Source organism: Macrosteles quadrilineatus, unplaced genomic scaffold, assembly GCF_028750875.1.
Source record: "Macrosteles quadrilineatus isolate MER2022 unplaced genomic scaffold, UCM_ALF_1.0 Scaffold_9__3_contigs__length_116548681, whole genome shotgun sequence".
In the NCBI taxonomy this organism is placed as follows: domain Eukaryota; kingdom Metazoa; phylum Arthropoda; class Insecta; order Hemiptera; family Cicadellidae; genus Macrosteles; species Macrosteles quadrilineatus.
The window spans coordinates 19,062,109-19,082,297 of NW_026542602.1; the positions used below are offsets into that span (position 1 = coordinate 19,062,109).

The 20,189-nt window shown below is 32.1% G+C and overlaps 1 long non-coding RNA gene across 1 annotated transcript; it reads left to right on the forward strand.

Annotated features, from left to right (window-relative positions):
• Positions 1 to 4,759: 4,759 nt before the first annotated feature.
• On the forward strand, positions 4,760 to 7,696 carry LOC129004292 (uncharacterized). Its single transcript, XR_008491694.1, has 3 exons — positions 4,760 to 4,880; positions 5,401 to 5,480; positions 7,352 to 7,696. It is a non-coding gene; the product is annotated as an uncharacterized LOC129004292 (long non-coding RNA).
• Positions 7,697 to 20,189: the final 12,493 nt, after the last annotated feature.

Sequence of the window (20,189 nt, forward strand, 5' to 3'; positions counted from 1 at the left end):
GAAGAAGCAAATAAATAGGTATTGTAATGTGGTCTCAACCATGGTCTCAACTATGAACCCGCTGAACGTTTTAAATAGGCCTATTTCGATAGAATGTAAAGTCAATCGAACTTTTAGCAGGAATTCCACCACATAAACTTAGAATAAGAGTAGTTTCTATTTTTGTTTATATTATTATGACCAGAACCAAATCTAGGGTAAAGTTTAGTCAAAGGGATGCATTTACACTAATTTAGTTTACCTTTACGAAAGGAGTATAAAAGTAGAAATAATAACTGGGCCAGGTCGCTAATTCAGTGGGTTTTACCAAGAACTTAAATTATCTCCACATCTTTATATGCCTTTTCATATTTCACGAAAACAATTTCCGAAATTACAATCGGGGAAGCATTTATATCAAAGAATTTTGTTAACTATAGACTACCGGTAAGCATTAAAATGCACAAACATACGCCTGTAAATTAAGTTACCATTCTTCGTAATGTAATGACATATTTGATGTAATATAATGATAATTAAATGCTAGAAACTCAGTTTCTATATCCTGTAAACTGATGCTGAGCCGGCCAAACTCCTAGCGCCAATGCCGCGCCAAGCGATTTTATGCCTATTTTTAATCGCTTAAAAATGATACAAGCAGGCTCCGTATCAAAAAAAGCTTCAAATAAAAAATAAAATTCATACTTTGATCTAAAACTTTGCCGCAGAAATTTTTTTCCTGACCAAAAAATAAAAAATTTCCTCGCTTACTACATTTTTCATGTTTTTTATGGTGTTAAAAAACAATCATCTGTTTTAATTTGCCTAAATAAATTATAAAAATTATGTTAAGGTAAAAACTAGCTACATAGTAATGAGCACTGGTTTTTCCAGAAAAATAATATATCAATTTGAAATTTGTATGTTAACAAATAAGTGTAGCAGAGCAGGTTGAGTGAATGTATGTTTGTGTAAAACAGAGAGGTTCATTCGGCCCGTACGCCTCGGTATCCGGCCAATTCGATTGACTTATGGCAGAGACTGTACCGTTGGAGCTTATGAAACTTGGAGGTTATGAACCGCTCTGTTTATTTGATATTTAAAAGTTGGAGTTTGTGAAATTTGGACATTGTGAAACTGTGCTTATTTGAAAGTTATAGTTTTGGAGTTTATGAAGTTTGGAGGTTATGAAACGCACTGTTTATTTAATATTTTAGACGTTGGAGTTTGTGAAATTTGGACATTATGAACCTCACCCTCAGGAAGTAGTGCATTAATTTAACGCCCATGAAATTGTCATTTATTAACACGTATCGTTCTAAAACTACAATCAAATTTATTCAATAGTATCAAAGACGAATAATCAGCAATATATTGTCAGATATAATTTGTCTTATAAATAATATAAGTTAATTATAAGTTGCTCTATAAATATGAAATACAGATTCGTTTTGCCAATTTGTTCTGAAAGCATATTCGTAGAATATTTTAATGATATAATACGCTACTACGAATATTTTAATAGCGTTATCATTCATTGTTTTTAATTGTGCTACATCTATTGACGTTGTATTTTATTAAAAATATAAAGTCTTTATGGAAATAAAAGACTTGCATTTCCATTAAATAAGTGGTTCTTCGAAAATAGATTTTAAAGACGCATATGTATTGTAGTTAGATATTATATGTGTGTTGGATATGAAATTTCTTAGCTTATTTAGTTAAACAATCCATACATCCATAGTTAAACAATGCCAGATTAGTTTAAACATGCACATAGCACATAACATATCTAATAAGTAATTATAAAATAAATATTAGAGTATTTTACTATTACCACTGATACTCAAGTTACTTCCCAACACGTTTCCTGCCGGACATGCCACTTAACTGTACCTGAGGGTAGAGGTGCCTTGGTTGTTAATGTGTTAAATAAAGTTAACGATTAGTTAATGTTAACATGAAGTCATTGGCATCCAAAAAAACTAATTATAGTAAATTTGAAGGTGTAGGGTGAAAACCATTGATAAAAATGTCGATATTCCAAAAATATAATGTCTTATGCAGACTTAAACCAATATACCTTTTAAACTGTAATCCATTCCTATCCGCCGCTCTGGTGTGAGTAAGTAACAAACGTAAATATTTTAAAATATATTATCAAAAGTACAATACGTAACACTAATTTTTAATCCAAACAATGGCCAACTACTCGTCGTATTATATATAACAAATACAACCATATACATAACATAAGTCACTTTATATATACGAGTAATAATATAAAGTGGAAGATTTTTTTCTTCAAGTATAATACGAACATTAATAAGAATGTTATGGGGTGAAAAGTGACTTAATTATATTCTAATGGCAGTTCTGGGTGCCATTTTCATGTGGCCTTCTCCCACAGTCATTGCTCCCTTTAGGGCTCTTCTCATGTCAACTAGAATGGCCAAAATTGATGTTTGTAATAACACCCAAACTTGAGGTCTTGGTTTCTATTTTATTGCCTTTTTCTGGATTTAATGTTCAGCAACTTGATTGAATGCTATATATTTAATTTATTTGATTTTATGTTTGCTATCGTCTGATTTAGTTGTGTGTTTGCAAACTTCGTCTTTTGGTCAAATGAAAAAAATGTGAGTTCTATATAACTTAAAACTAAATTATAGAGATGACAGGTTTTATATTTATGAATGTTTTATTTATATAGAAAACGTGTCCTTCACATACATTGCTTCTACATGAAAACTTATTTATAAGATTTTTCTCTTTTTTTTGTTCATCTATATAGCAGCCTTCGGGTATAAAGGGGGTCACTATAACCAATCGGATACTACAAGATAAATCAAAGGGAATAGAAATAATAAATTACTTAACCCTACTATCAAATTGAGAAACTTAAAAAATATACCTGGGTTGTTTTATAATCTAGCCAGATACTATAGAAATATTGTTTTCAGAACATTTAAAGTAACTAAGACACACAATAGGTGCTAGAAAGTTAACAAAGTGCCGTTAGTTTTATCCAAACAACCCTTAATGAAGGTAAGGTTTGCTTTCCCAAACAGCTGCAACGAGCAAGCAGAAACTGACACCGTTTACTGACGCCTGGCTTGGCTTGTTTGATTTTAATGAGAATTTTATAAAAGTAAAATAATGTTTGATTGGTTTGTAAGAGTTGGAAATACAAAAAGATTTTATTCTTAGTAAAATACGTCCCACAACATTTTATTGAACAACAACACAAATGCTGTTTCTATAAATACAATCGCTTTTACAGTTAACATTAAATGGTCTGATTCGCAGTGAAAATAAGGTTGTGGAAATTTGAGGGGGAATTGGTATATAGACCCATAGATCTAAAAAAAACTAAATTTTAAAAACTTGCGTATATTTAGGGCAGATATGTTTTATTTATTGATTTATACCAATTAACTTTTATAATACGTAATTTACAACAAGCTACATGAATTGTGCCATACGTATGAATGAATGTAAAGTAGTTTGAATGTGAAGTTTTGACGAGTCGGTGATGGACCTAATCCACTTATATTGAACCAAATTAAAATTTCCACTCAGATGAAACGTGAAATGGACGTTACATCAACAACTGAACTGGAGACGTTGAATATGGTAGCTATTTTAGTCGAACACAATTAAATCTATTTGCTTGAGACTACTTGAGTTAACATTTTTTACAATTAGTGAAAAATAGAAGAGGTTTAATAAAAACAGTAAAATATACTCTGAAAATAATTATGTTGCTTAACAATCTTTAACTTTAGAAAAGTGTTGATTCTTTAGCACAATCTTAATCCGTTTTATATTAATTTTAGCAGTGTATTTTTTCCAAAGTTGATCAACTTTTGTATCATATGTAACAAGTTTAATAAACATAAATGTAACAAATGTTTCGTAGAATATACGCAAGGAATAAATTATGAGGATGCAGTATAATATACTAGCTAGTCATAAAAATGAGGTTGCCATCATAAAAACGTTGCATTCAGTAATAAATGTATGCATATTAATCCAAAACTACATTGGACCTCAGTTCAAAACCACTAAAACTTGTTTCGAAGTTCCGTTTTGATCTGGCATTAGGCCAAGTATTGTGCTAGTAGACCATGCTTGTTGTTAATATATTTCTTCCTTAATAATACATACGAATAAACTATACTATGCAACTAGTTTAAACAGTCTGGTCTCTCTGATCAGCGTATTGCACACTATGTAGTTTTAAATACGACTTACTAAGCACCAACACAAATATTTTTAGTGAGTGATTAAGTTAATATTTTGTAACTATCTTCTTAAACGAAAATGCTTTACTCGACGGATGTTAAGGTATCTTCCATTCTGTGAAATCACAATATTTAATGAACATATTCCTTTTATTAATTCACTTTAATAAGCCTACGATTTCATTTTGTAACAATGTCTAACAAAGCGACTATCACCTAAACTATGCAAAACTAGTTGTAGAAAGCAAGTTCAAAAGACTGATGAGTCGATAAGAGTTGCTCAAACCACCAAAATATTCAATATCAAGACAAAAACTACATTTTCAAATCAACAAAATATTTATGAAACATACACAAATGCAAAGACATATATTCAAATTGAGATTTACAATCCCTTTTATTATTTTACCAATTGAAAGATCTAGCAATTTTATATATTTTATTATAATAGCAACACGCTTCAATATTCGATCCAGATTATGTCTAACATAACTGTACTTTGAAGCATAACTTTCTCAGATTGGCATTCACCTTAACAGTTAAGCGATTCAATCGGTTCTAGTCCAATGGAAAATAATTGAAGTCGTTAAATTGAGAGATAGTCAATGTTTTATCTAAGTGTATAGTGTAAGTTACTTTCGAACGATACCGGAGGTATGATACTTTTTACTTAGTATATTTAGTCGTAACTTTTATAGTGGTTTAAACGTCTAAAACTATTATACAATTAAAGATTTCTATAAATTCACCAACGAAATATAGGTTATTAGGTTCCTAACCATAGATTTTACATCATAACTAAATAATATAAAGTGAAAAATGACTTTCTTCTACAGATATTATTTCCAGAATTTCATTTTAGGAGTGATATTGAATACGCTGAACGATTATTTAGTAAATATTTGACGAAAAAGTACGTCCATAATGTTATGAACTACAATTATTAACACTGAAAGTCTAAAATAATCGAAATGACACGCTGGATAATACGTATAATCTTTTCAAATAATCATAACTTAAGCGCACATAACTTATTAATTTTTAATTTTTTCACATTTATCTAAATACATTACTTTATGTAATATATTCTTAATATATCTCATGTCCATAAGTTAAATTCTAAGTGTGTGCCGCTTAGTTTATTATAATTAACTATCTGTTAAATGTGTTCAAGGTACAATGATAAAGCTCCTATGTGTAACTATCACTCTTATTATTATCGCCAGCGTGGTCGCTCGCCCGCTTACCAGATCAGTAAGTAAACTATCATTAATTTAATCTTTGTTCACTCACTCTTTCACTCACATAGCCATTTATATCCATTTATAGTGGGATTTGGCCGCACCAAAAGCTGCTCTCCATCTCTCTCTACCTGCTGCCTCTTCCTCTTCTGCCTCACTTCTATGATATCCATGGAGACACTATCCCACCATCTCTTCTTGAGCATTCCTAATGGTCGGTTTCCTTCTGGTTTTCCTATATTATTAATTTTAATAGTGAACCCGTTTCTCTCCGTAGTGCGTGTCCTGCACACCTTATTTTCTTTGCTTTGGCTTGTGCCACTACATCATAATCTTTTTACAGATTGTTTATCTCCCTATTATGAATTTTTCTCCATCCTCCATTCTCAAAATTGGACTTCAACCAAAAATATTTTGTAATAAAATGCCCATAGAACAATAAACCTCGATTATTTCATTTTTACAGAGAATAACTTGTGAGATTATTCTAAATATAAATGCCATCATGTTCTAATTTGTTTTTAAGTATCTCTGCAACCTGACGTCCTCCGATTAATTCTCAAGATTAGCCACAATTATGCACGTTTGCACTTTCACTTGAGAACCATTATTCAATGTAATTTAAACTGTTTCCTCTTGTGTGATGATTGTTAATTTGTTTACACAAATGCAATAAAAAACAATATAATTATAAAATAATAAGGTGGTATTGTAAACTTAGATTACAAGCACTTTTTTACTAATGAACATTTATATTTTATTTATACTTTTAGAAACGTAATACAATACCAAACAGTCATCATGTGAAATAATGTAATTTTGTTTGCTATCGCATGTATAGGTCGCAACACGTAAAATACTGTAAGAAACATATCTCAATCCTATTTTTAGGCAACAACACAATAACAATATACATTTTGTATACATTATCGTATAACGTAATTCATAATAATCAAATATTATTTGTTATATTATTTTTCTCACTTTAGTGATACCTTTTTTATTCTAACTATTGTGAGTAAAATTGTTTTTAAAATAACCAAATCATGATATTATTGTGTTTAAAATGTAAGCCCTCAAAATGAGGAGTAAGTTGAAGTTTAATTAAACTTGGGCTGCTAGAAAATTACAGTAAATAATATTTAAATCCTTAAACTCACATAAATTATATTTTAATACAAAATATTATTTATTTAGAACAGTCGTACTAACAGTAATGAAAAATCTGAAATAACTATTAATAACCTGTTTTAGTGTGTTACACAGATGCCTTAACTTGGAATAGTCTTGGACAGTACAATACAAATTTTGCCTTTAGTATAACTGATTCAGTGTCATGAAATGTATATCAGCTTAGCTTCGCAAGAAGTCTACTCAGAGCTGCATTAATTGTTAGAATTTTACAACAACGACTTTCTTTATTAATGTTAGATTTATGTTAATCAATACAAAATAAAATAACTGAGTTAGATTCAGTAATTGGATTCGCTTAGAAGTATTTCGTCATTTGACACTTTATAAGCCTTTAAAACCAAAATTTAACTAAGCTATTATTTCTAATTGGTAGTTTTAAGAATAGGAATATTATTTTTTTGCTATGACAGTATATAGTAATATGTGAAACTACCGCAAAGGTGTTTTGAATGTTATTATAACTTTGGCTATTTTTTTACTTGAACTACCTATTTGACTAAGTCCAAAGATCAAAGTTCCAAATCGAAAGTTCAATAATCTGACTAAGATTTTAGTTAGTAACATGTGTTATCTTACATGCCACAATAATCCTTCTTCCTTCCAACTAGTTCGTCTTGTACTTTTAGTGCCATTGATAAGTCACTACATTGATCAATCAGTTCTATAATCCTTTATGTGATACTGTTCTAGGAGCAAAACAGGATATACCGTAAGATCACGGAAAGCATGGTAACCAAATTGAAACGCACTCTTAAAATAGCTAAAAACTCAGGCAGGAAATATTCTCCAGCAGAAGTGCAAGCTATGATGAGCAAAACATTGCTTGACGAGCTGGCCAAATATCAGGTTGACATACAAAGATTACCTTTGAAAGGACGAAAACTTCCAGATTTTTCTATTGAACCGCGGTGGGAAAAGGAAGTCCAAAGATATGCCAAAGATTTGACAGGTGGTGTTAAGGTGAAGATCCCCACATATACATTATAACCAAAAGTGTTGATAGTTTAGTTTGTTAATCAGATATGTCTCAACAGATGAGCTCTTTATTGTTTACCCTTAATCATCAGATTGAATGGTTTAAGTTTTTGTTATCCCTAATCACCCACCTTAATCATCCATGAAACGCCCAATAGTTTAGTTATGACACACACACACATGATAAGCATAATGAACATGATGAGGATGCTATTTATGGTACTATATAGTAGGGTACTAAATAGTATATATTTCCCCTCTGTAGGGAGAAAGGAAATTCATGTATACCTGGTGGTGATTCCGCAAACTACAAAAATAGTCACCAGATTCATAACGTCAAGGTTTCCCATGTAATCTTGACTTATATGCAATATAAAGTTATATATTTGCTTATTTAAGTTCTATACAAATTTATCTATATGTCCACGCTGCTCGATTGGCTATAATATTATAATTCTAGATTGCTTAAAACAGTCATTTTATTTTAATACTGAACAAAATTATTCCGACACAAGAATAACTGTTTGTTTATTTATGATTATTCAATTTAAATCATAGATTTTCGGCACTTTTTGTTTAAAATGTGCTTACTTGTATTATATTGTACATCGTATATACTTATTTTATTTTTATTTTTTATTATAAGCACCGGTTTATCTTTTTCAGCATAGGCTAAAGTTGTCGGATTATTTTGTTAATTTATTTCTAACAAAAAATAATATTAAAAGTGTCATCACCATTTGCGAATACGTCAAGAGTTAAAAGGTTATTACCTGGTAAAACTTCTACTGGGAAATACTTTTCTTAAAATGCAAAAGAATCTTCATATGTTTTAGTCTTCCTTAGTCTTTAACTGAGAAATTGCATTTCATAAGAGAGTAGGGCAATAAATTATACGCTAGACAACACCATTTTGACAATTGAAAAAAATTTGTTTTGTAACTTTTACCAACATTTTTAATTTCAACATTATTTTGTGTGATGTCTCGTAATCAACGTTATTTTTAATATGTGAAGGATACAATAAACATCATGAGAATAAATAGGTGCTACAAGATGAGACAATACAAACATATAACTTAGAATGTATATGCCCTAAATCTGATAAAACACCTTCAGAGCTTGAAAATTCAACCCCTAAAATTACACAAAACCCTAAACACGACTACTGTACTAACTTGAACTAAACATTCTTTTATTACCAATTGCATTTCCAAGTTTAGTACAAATAAACAATAAGAATATCTTTTGCTTTACTTTGTAATTTACGACTACTATCCAACAGATCAAATATTATATAATGGATCGGATTCCACAAACAACTGTTTCTCAGTATTCATGGAACAGAAATATTTTCCAATTAGAGGAGATTCGATTAGTTTTTCTCTTATCAAATCGATTACATAATTTTAAATCACTCTTGCAATAAGTCTTTCAACTCGTTGTTTTTCCACTGCTAATAAGTCATCTTTTGATTGGTTACGCTAGAAAATTACTACACAGTTGTAAAATAAATAGTATAATATATAAAATGCAAACACGCCAAACTTATTATTTAAAACCCCTCAGGTATTCATAAGTACCTACCAGGCATTCATTTTCCCAAGAAAATCCCTTGTTAAATTTGCATTAACTAGAAAAAGCTACTGTAGTAGTTTATATCATTTTCTCCCATAAAATGTGTTATTTTGAAAACTGTTAAAATGTTATCGTTTGAAAATATTTGTTTATAATAATAATAATAATACGTTTAGAATAATCTTTACGTTCGTTGTCCATTTAAGTATCAGATTTTTTTTTTTCAATGTGTTTCAATGGAATTGGAATATAATAAATATGCAATACATCTTCATTATTAAATACATAAAAATATAATAGTTATACGTGTTAAGTGCAAAGTAAAGCACTTAACAGTTAGGCCTCAGAGTAACTGTTTTATTACTCTGAGGTTAGGCTCAGTAGCTACAAGGTTAAAGATATTTATTTTCTATTATAATACAAGCTACACACTCATCTGGTTGGAATACAATGAAACGTTGAAACTTTCCTCACTTCAAAACTGTGTCTGATGGAGAGTCCTTCAGCTATGTTTACACTTTATATTTAGTTCCATTTTTATACTGCATCATAATGAACATGCCTTTGAAATTAGCTTACATATTTAAAATACCCCCGTGACAGCGAACCTGCAGACAAAGCGAATTTCCATTTGCCTAATTGTATTTACACTCAAATGTGTCTCCATAAAAAATATACCTAGTTTCATTTTCCGAATTTGATCAAAATATGTTAGCAAACTACAACAGTTTACTTATTCTCCAAAAGAATATTATGGGAATTAACACTAAGGGAATTTACAATTTTTTGCAATATACTACATTATTTGTTTTTTTAAGCTCTGCAAAATGATTTGGAAAGAAATTGTTAAATTTTATGTTTTTTGGGTCAAAGTGGGAAAACCAATTTTTACCCCATAAAACCCCCCATAAACCCCCTCCCATAACCCAATCATTCTGGTTCGCGAACTGGTTCAAATAAATGTAAATTTACACGTTTATACCAAATTTGGTTAAAATCGGATCATTTTTGCTCGAGTTATCGTGATAACGCCCACACTCATACATATATGCATTTGAACAGATGGTGATTTTGGCTTCTAGGGACCTCAAAACGAAAAAGTCAATCGGTCCCGGGTTCAGGTCTTACCATGAGTAATACGGTAATAGCTAATATGGGAAATTCGCTAACAGTATGCTGGTGTACTGAAAAAAAAAAATAGAGATTGCAATTTACTGTAGAGCTTTCCATTAGCTGATAGTTTTAATATATAGATAGCTACTTTAAAACTAATATTAACGGTAATATTACCTTGATTTGTATGTTTCATTTAGGCTGCAATGATCTGTATACTCACATTTTCTATCAATTAGCCTACCTAATAGTACCATTGTGATTTTTCTTTGTTTGCCACATTGATATAAAAGAGTGAACAAAGACTTTCACATTTGCCAAACCGATGAAAAGAGCGGCCTCCGTCCATATATTGGTATTAACGAAGTCCATAAAACCCCTATCGTTTAAGCGTTGGATTCATTTCACTGTAATAGAACAAAGAAATTTAGTACTTTTCAGTGGACTACTTTTGAGCCTACTGTTTACCACAAAATGATTCGTTTGACAATTATATGTGGCTTTCTAGCAATAGAATGGCATAAATGGCCTTAACAGATCATTTAATTTACGATCCGTAAGTAAATATCTAAATATTTGAGTTTTAACTAAAAGGAAAATAAACTATCAATTTTGATATTTATTTGTTGTATTTTATTCCAAACAAATCTAGAGTTTATTTTTTTACAGTTCAGTGATTCTGTTCAGGAAAGCTACAACTTTCCTGTTTTATTTTTTAAATACTGTATTTACTGTGTGGTGTAGGCTCTGTTTACTGAGTAGGCTTGTTTAATATTGTTTCAATATCCAGAATAACGGAAAGTAATATTAAATATTCATGCCACAGTCATTACCAATTTTTTTAAAGTTCCATCATACTTTTAAACTAATAAACTATACTATATAAACTATAATAAACTATTTTCAGCACACATTAAAACAACAAACTGCTTCTAATAGTTAAAAATATTAGTTCTAATTTAAATCACACAAAGAAGATCAGTAAAATACTGTACCTGTTTGATCAGTGGTAGTTTACAAATGTCCTGCAATACCTTCTGTGAATTCTTTGAACAATGGTCTTCGCCCGAATTTCCTTCTTACTGTATTAATTGTGTAATTTGCTTCCTTGTAAACATATGCTATGATTCTTTGTTTACCTGTATGTTGTTATTTTGTAGCAATCGTGTTAACCCATACGCCTTATGTTAACAATTCTGACCTTTTAAGTAAGGTTAAAATTGTAAATCTGTTTCCTCATAAAACCTTTCACTGTTTGTCCAAACAACCTTGGTAGCCTAAGTTTGGCTGAACATCGCAAGGATCCGCGCTTCGCTCAATTAAAACTTAAATGTCATCCTACTAAATCCCGCGTCTTTGATATTTTCCCAAATCTTCATCAGTACTTAACGTCCTGTGAGTGTTACAACAGTTGGTTACACCAAGGACCAATGTTACAAATGTTACAGTCACCACATGTTACAAGGTGATCATATGCTGCAGTTACCATTCCGGTCCCACACTTGAACACTAACAGTATATTACACTGCTTTACAATCACAAGCTGACTGGAATAATAATATTTTCAGAATAATACAGATGCGTGATTCCCAAGTATAATTCTACATAGTTTTAAGTGTTATTGTTTTATACTGAGAGAGACATTTTTACATAGTCAATACACATGTACATGTGTGTTACTTGTTTAGTTTTGCTTTTCAAGTGGATCGTTTTAAAATAACATACATTTTTTATCAACTGTTTTATTCTTCATTTCCATGCAAGCACGGTCAAAACTGCAATTAATATTATGTGCTATATTTTACAAAGCAGAAGAATATTTAACAGATAATAGTTTACATAGAGTGTTCTCTAAACATTCTTTAGGTTCATTTCAACTACAGTATCTCGACCCAAATAGTTATATGGTTAGTATATTCTGGTTTATTTTTAGCATATATACGATAAGTCAAATCAATTCTTTTTCATGTCATATCTAATATACGGGTCGAGGTGGTTGTAAAGAACCGGTACACAAATTCAAGTTAAAACACTGAAAATTGTATAGGCCTAAATATAAATGTACTTGGAACAGAAACCAATTTTATAAAATGAAGGTTACATATTAGGTTTCAATGGACCTAAATGGTTTTAAAACATCTTTACACACAATAAATTAATATTTTATGGTTCTTTTTTTTATTATAAAGCAAATACAGGGTTCATCACCGATAGCATATTATTATATCCCGATTTTAAACTATTTCCTAAAACTACTATTACAATAAATGTCATTAACTTTCAATTCAATTAGTTTTAATCTATAATATAAACTATTACTCCCAGCTGAGGACAAATAAAAAACTACACACACGAGATATGGCTACATAAAACGAAATAGTATATATCGTACCTAGGGCCGAAAATGAGGTTTTGCCGGCTCTAGATAGTTTTTAAGTTCGAGACGAAGTCAAGAACTTAAAACTATCGAGAGCTGCAGAACCATTTTGGTCCGTGGTACGAATGCTATTTTTTACCACACCATACCCTATTACCACTATTCACTACAATAATAATGCACACTGATAGTCAACACAACTACAACTTTAAGGTTTTGTGAAGAAATAATTTTTGAGGAATCAGCAAAAAAAATAATAAATAGTTGCTAGGCAGCGGTGACAATAAAACAGTTCTATTGCAATGCTATGGATACTGATTGTGTATTTAATATGCATTCATGTTTTAAAAAAGTAAGCGGGCAGCTGATTTTGCGGCCCTAAGCCAATTCTCCAACTTAAGGGCATCGTCCGACTTACTTAAGTTGAAAAATTGGCTGGATCATAATTCTTTAACTTTAAACGTAACAAAAACTAAATGTCTTCCAATTTTTTTAAAGAAGGAAAGTGATCCGAGCCCTCGTCATTTACGTTTGCACTCCTGTGGTGATCCGTCGTCACGTGACTGTGATTGTAACGTCATCGAACGTGTGTCACAATACAAATATTTGGGCATAATTATGGACGAAAAACTAAGCTGGGTTCCTCACGTGTGGTATGTAAAGCAGAGGCTTAGAAAATTAGTATATGCATTCGATCAGCTGGGCCAGGTGCTGACGGTGGATCACTGCAGGATGGTGTACTACGCCTACGTGCAGTCGGTGTTCCAATACGGTGTCCTGGCATGGGGTGGCGTCTCGTCAGCTGTGTTAGAGCCCTTATTCATTTCACAAAAATCATTGATTTAAAAAATTCTTAAAAAACCTTTCCGTTACTCAACAGACCAGCTTTTCCTTGACTTTCCAGTACTAAACGTCAGACAGCTTTTCATAAGAACATTATTATTATTCATTAAATCCAATAAAGAACAAATATTTTCTGAGATTCACCATAGGTACCCTACAAGAAATCGTTTAAACTTTGGCTTCAGTTGCCCGAAATCTATTCTTACGACCACTAACAAAAATTCATTTTATATTGCTCACGCCCTGTACCGTAATCTTCCAACAAACATTATTGAGGCTGAGAGTTGCAGTGTTGCTGTTTATAAGCGGATGATCGGCGAGTGGCTCGCGCACATCGGGCGGGCTGCTGCAGAGGCTTTGATCCAGTCGGTCTATATTCCAAACGTATGATATTGTCATGATTTAGTCATCGATCACATTTTTTATTTTTTTCTTAAATATTTTACTTGTAAAACATTGTAATCCATATTGTTTCTGTATGGGATTCAGCCCATTGTGTTGGAATAAATACAATGGGCTGAGTCTTGTACAGGGTAGTGCGACGTTGTGTTTAATGTTAAAAAGTAATTCACCTCATTTTAGAATTAAAATTTTGTTAGCATTTAAAATACAGTTATTTAGTTTAGAGCTTAGATTTATTTAGTTAACGTGTTTAAAATAAAAAAGTGCAGTGATTCGAACAATTTTACAATACCCATAGACTGATGATATTGTTAACTCTTCCCCCGATCACGGATCAATAGTCTATTCGTGGGAATAATTCATTTTACTTACAATGTATTGTAATATTGTTTTATTTTTATGGAATAAATAATTTTGACTTGACTTGACTTGACTAGGGAAGTAAAAACCTGCTTGATTTCCAAAAGACGATGACAGCTGGCTTGGCCAGCAAAACGTAACTTTCAGCCACCAATTAACGTATGTAAAACAGCTAAAAACACACAGTGTGGTGTAAATACGTTTGTAAACATAAAACACGAAAAACAAGAGTACATTGGCATATTTCGTGTATTGTGTATAAATATGTTCGTTTTATGTACCCGTGTCTCGTGTATGTCCTATTGAACTCGTTTAACAACCTTCAAATGAAGTGAAGACGTTTGATACCTTTTGGACCTAAGAACCAAAACTAGTTGCCACAACAACAATCAATGATTGATCAATGATGAATGATACATGAAGGTGTTGTAAACAACTTTAAGTCGGTAGCCAAACAACTCTTTGAAAATTATTTTACCATATTGTACTTACTTTAGATAAAACAATAATAGTGGTTTATTTGCCATTACATTTACATTCAAAACTTAAAAGTAATCAAATGTAACAGAATCCTTTTCTCGTTTTACTGTTGTACATATCAAAGAGCATCTGAAAATCAAGTTCAATAAAACCTCAAACCGTCCCCAATTAGGTACTGAAGATGAGCGGGCGATACATTTTTTGTGAAAGTGTTAAACGTTTCATTGATGTTCTCAATGATAGTGTTTTGCTTTACACATATCACAATCATTTATTAATAACAAATGTACATATCAAATTGAAGAAGGTACATAATTAAGTAATCCCATATTTTTTATCAGTTTAACCCTTTGAGTCCCCAAAGTTATTTATTTATTTATCCTTCCCAATACAAAATTAAAGGCAACCAGCAATTTATTGAATCAACAAAACTATGTGGTTATTTAGTTGTTTACATAACTTTTCCAATATATGTTTGCTGTTTCATGAAATAGTATACAACTCTAGTTCAGAACTACTGCAAATGCATTGATCATAAAAATTAAATATCATCATCATCTCACACTACTAGATAATTATTAAATCACTGAACTGTACTCCTCTGTTGTGAACACTATGCTGAGCCACATTAAGCTAGTGTGATTATGTGTTGACAATTCTATAATTTTCCAATACCGATATTTTGTATGAATTATAACTTTCAGAGTAGCAACTGCTGGTCCTTTAGGTCAATCCAGCCGAGTGTTTATAGTGCTCAAAATTAAATCTGTAGGTCGGTGCTTCGATTCCAAGCTGAATACCCTCTGCACTTAGATTCCTTTTTACATTGGGCTACCATTCAATAATTATACTTTCTAGCAAATGGTCGAAATTAGTTAGTAATTACACCATAACTGCGACTGTTCCCTTAAAAAATACTGCTATTGAAACACAAACGCAAATAAAATGTCTGGTAGTTTAAGCAAATAAGTATAAAATAGGAAAAATAGAGGAACAAACCTACGTATTCCCAATTTTTTCAGAAATGTGTCTGGGAAGGTCACCTTATGAATATATGAAAGGCGAGAAATAATAAAATCAACCTGTCGCTCTGGGGGGGGGGGGGGAGATGGGGCGGATAAACGCCCCAATTTGCGGGTTTTCGCTCATAGCTTTAAAACCAACAGTGCGTCCTAGCTTACAATGTTTTATAATAAAAGTTAAACCTTATTAAATTTGTGACAACTTTGGTTTTGTACATTGTCAGTGAAAACGCAAAATTTCAGAGATATCCGAGCTCTAAAAAATATAATGTTCGGGAAAAATTGTTCAACTCACATTTTTTTGTTAAAATCTATTTTTTTCTTCCTTGGTATTTTGTCAGAAATATTGACTTGAAGACAATTGTAGGTAATTAAATTTACATCAATAATATATACACATATCTTCACATTGTAGAGAGATTGTTCTATGGTTCAGGCAAGCTCCCTCGCAGGTACGTACCTGGGAACAGTGGATTTCGGCTTTCCTGCATCCACATCTGGATCCACATCCAGTAGAGCAGTGACAGAAGATAGATTCCAGGATGCTGGCAGGAGCAGGAGGGTCCACGGTTTTGATAGGGTTGAGAACTCCACTTTCATCTCGAACCCAACCCCATTGTTGTGGATTAAGTGACACATTACCAAGTAAAGTTGCACACCTAGTCTTGTGATAATAGTGCTTGGATTTTGTCCTGGACTCCAAACTCTGGTGCCACATGCTACTGGCGTAGACAATAGCAAAAAATAAACGGTAACAGAAAATTGGCACATATTTTAAATAAAATTTCAGAATAGTAATCTGTACACCCCCCCCCCCCCCACACACACACACACACACACACACAGGCATCACAACGTAAACCACTTTTTTGGGTTCAGGCTACCCATCATAACTGATATTTCCACCTAAAGCACAAACTTAACAGTAAAAAAAAATAGCTACTATAAATAAGGGGAGAAAGTACAATGTTTTACCCTTCAAAAATATCTCGTAACTTAGGCTGCAATCAAAAATAATTTTAAGATTTCCAATCAAATAGTGATTTACAAGGATTCTATATACATGACTAACATGGTTTAGCAGCTTATTGTTCACATTTATAATCAAAATCTGATAAAAATATATCGGAGAAGCACTATCAATAAGTGACAACTTTAAGCCTACCGGAAGGTTATGTGATCGAATTATGGAATGGGCACACGGGAGGGACTAAGGCTAAAGGTGTAGTGACGTCATATCTCTAGTGGCTAATGTCTACTCTTGAGGCGACACGATTACCGTAACGAAACGGTATGTTTTCAGTGGCGTCCGTGGCATAGTTGGTAACGTTTAAATTTGTTGTTCAGGAGGTCCTGGGTTCGAAACCCGCTGGTAGCACTAACTTTTTGTCAACAAATTTTTCATATCAGCAAGTTTGGTTGGTTAGGTTAGGTTATGACAGTTTAATTTTATAATACTAAATTTTAAAATTAATTTTATAATTAATTAAAAATTATAAGTAATCATTAATTAGATTTTTATCTTATACAGTTTTTATATTATCAGCAAGTCTGGATGGTTAGGTCATGTTATGACAGTTTTATTTTAAAAATTAAAAATTTATTTTATAATTTTAATACAATATTTTATAATTAAAAAGTTAATTTTATAACTAAAAATAAAAAATAAATTTTTTTTTCAACTTAGCGGTTCTAGCGGCGAACGCTGACACTACAAGATATGTTAGCCTTAGTCCCTCCCGTGTGCCCCACCAATCAAATTATTGCTAAGAAACAAAATCAATTTATTCTAAAATATGTATTTCCTTACATTATAAAACCATTTTCTGTAGAAACACTTGTCGTGAAACATTTTGTACGAGTATCAACTAACATTGAAAGGAAAAATATTTACTTGTCAAAACGTGCTATTTTGAACTCTTGAAAAATAAATTCTCTGTTGCTGACTGTTCAACGATGTAATGTAAACATGGGTTTAGTCCCGCAGCACCTAGGCTATACAATGTATGCATGAGTTGTCTTCTTGCTGACGCAGCAGCAGTGTTTCATCATTGCAATGTTTTGTTTTTTAAAACAATCGCCACTTGTTTGATCAATGAAACGGAAACTCTCTATTGAAGTGCCTGTCATGAATAGATTGTTTTTTTTTTAGCTTAACTGTGTGGAAATATGTATCAAACCATCTCAGAACATATACTGTACCGTATAACTATCCTATCTGAAAAAAATATATACGTCTAATAACACTAGTAATAATATATTTACACTTATACTGTTGACTCACAAGACGGCAAATACATATGAAAGATGGTAAGTGGTGATCGATTTCAAATGGATATCGACTATAAGTAGGGTAAAAATGAGAGAGCTAGCACCACCGTGTTATTAAACGGCTGAGAGAACTGGCACGGGGAGAACGTACATGGGTGAGAGAGCTGGCACGGTGAGAGAGCTGGCACACGGTGTCGAAAGTTTCCGTCGGCGTGTCGGGGTGGACGGTTGAGAGAGCTGGCACCGCGGAGGCTGGCACACGGGAAAGGTGTCGGTGGTGTGTCGTGGTGGACGGACGAGAGAGCTGACACCGTGGAGGGTACAGGTGTGACAAGATGTATTATAAATATTTAAATTAACATTTTGATTTTTAAGGTGGTGATGATTAACTCGCAAACGCTTGTCGCTTTTGTCAATTAGTGTTGAGTGTAGATAGTTTTCCAAATGCGTGGAGTAAATAGAGTGTTTAATTGTTAGCCTGATGTAAGGAATAATGGATAAATAATATGTTTATATAGATTAATTTAAAAACGATTATGGTGGAATCGCAAGCGATTTTATGGCATGCGCTCGTATATCATTTAACGTTGAGGTTGTTTCCACAAATATGTGACATATTTTGTTTGGGAATTTGTGTTCGAAACTTATATTTTAAAAACTACCATGTGATTAAAAAAAATATATATATAAAATATTAGTTTCATCTGTTTAAAAAATCTTAGGACTGACATATGTTGTATTTTAAAATAAGTTAAACAATTTACAGATTGTATAGTATTTAGATAAGCGCTTAATGGATTTGCATCGTGGCTTATCGTGACGTTGCAGAAAACATGCGATAGTGATAACTGCGAGTGCATCATCAATTCATTTGAGTCAAACAACAGATAAGATGTCTAATTTATATACCAATTATTTGTTTACAATCTGAAGCAAGTCTTTATACTGATATCGATACGAGGTAGGTTGTGTAGGTCATGTTTCAGGTTGACGAGCGGTTATCGTCTCGGGCTTCGATGCCACGGGACCGGGTTCGGGACTGACGAAGGTAAGTATATTAGGATAATTTATTTTTACTATATTTAATTGTAATTTATATATGTAATAAAAGAAATGTTTTTGAGTTTAGTATATATTTATTCACAATAAGCAGTAGTACTACAGTATAAAAAATGTCTATTATATATCATGTTAAACAATATTATCTTTTTGAATCCAGGAGTTTTTGGACGAAGGAAAACCAAGCCATTTTACAAACACTTTATCATCCTTCTTCTTGAGAATCTTTTCGACTAAGTAAACGTCTTTATGTTTAACCTTAGTTAGCTCTTCTTGATAGAATCCTCCGGCAATGGGTTGGTTCTCGGCATCTACCAACTTGTAAGTGACGGGTTCTGTCGGAACTACTTGCGTGATGCGAAATATTTCTGTGGAATAATTCGGAGTATATCCCTTGGCGAATTCCCCTTTATATTTGCTAATGCGGACGTAGTCGTTAATTTCAAACTTAGGTATCATTCGTAGTTTGGGTTGTTTATATGAATAAATGGTCTTTAGTAATTCCATTTCATTCTTCTTTGATACGTCACACGGCTTCATTTTTATAGTCGAATGTTTCTTTGTATTGTAGAAGTCCATTAGTTGGTCTAGTATGTCGATCCAATTGTAAGTACCATTAATTGTAAATTTTTTCCACATAAAATTTTTTAACGTGCGATTAAATCTTTCTGCCACGCTCGACTTTAAAATGCTGTAGGTAGAATAGTGGTTAATTTTATAATCACCCATCAACTTTTTAAACTCGGAATTGTAGAATTCTGTTCCTAAATCGGATTGTAAATTTTTTGGAACCCTTCCCTGTTTTAATATGTTTTCCATTGCAAAAGTAACCTCTTTACTGGTTTTAGTTTTGAGAGGTCTTGACCAAGCATATTTTGAAAAAACGTCAATTACTGTGATTATATACTTGAATCCCTTATTGACCTTGTAATATTTTGTCATATCAATTAAATCACACTGCCAAAGGTCGTCAAACCCTTTCACAACTACCTTTCGTCGAGGAAAATTCTTTCTTACCGACTTATGTAACTCGTTAGCAATATCTTCT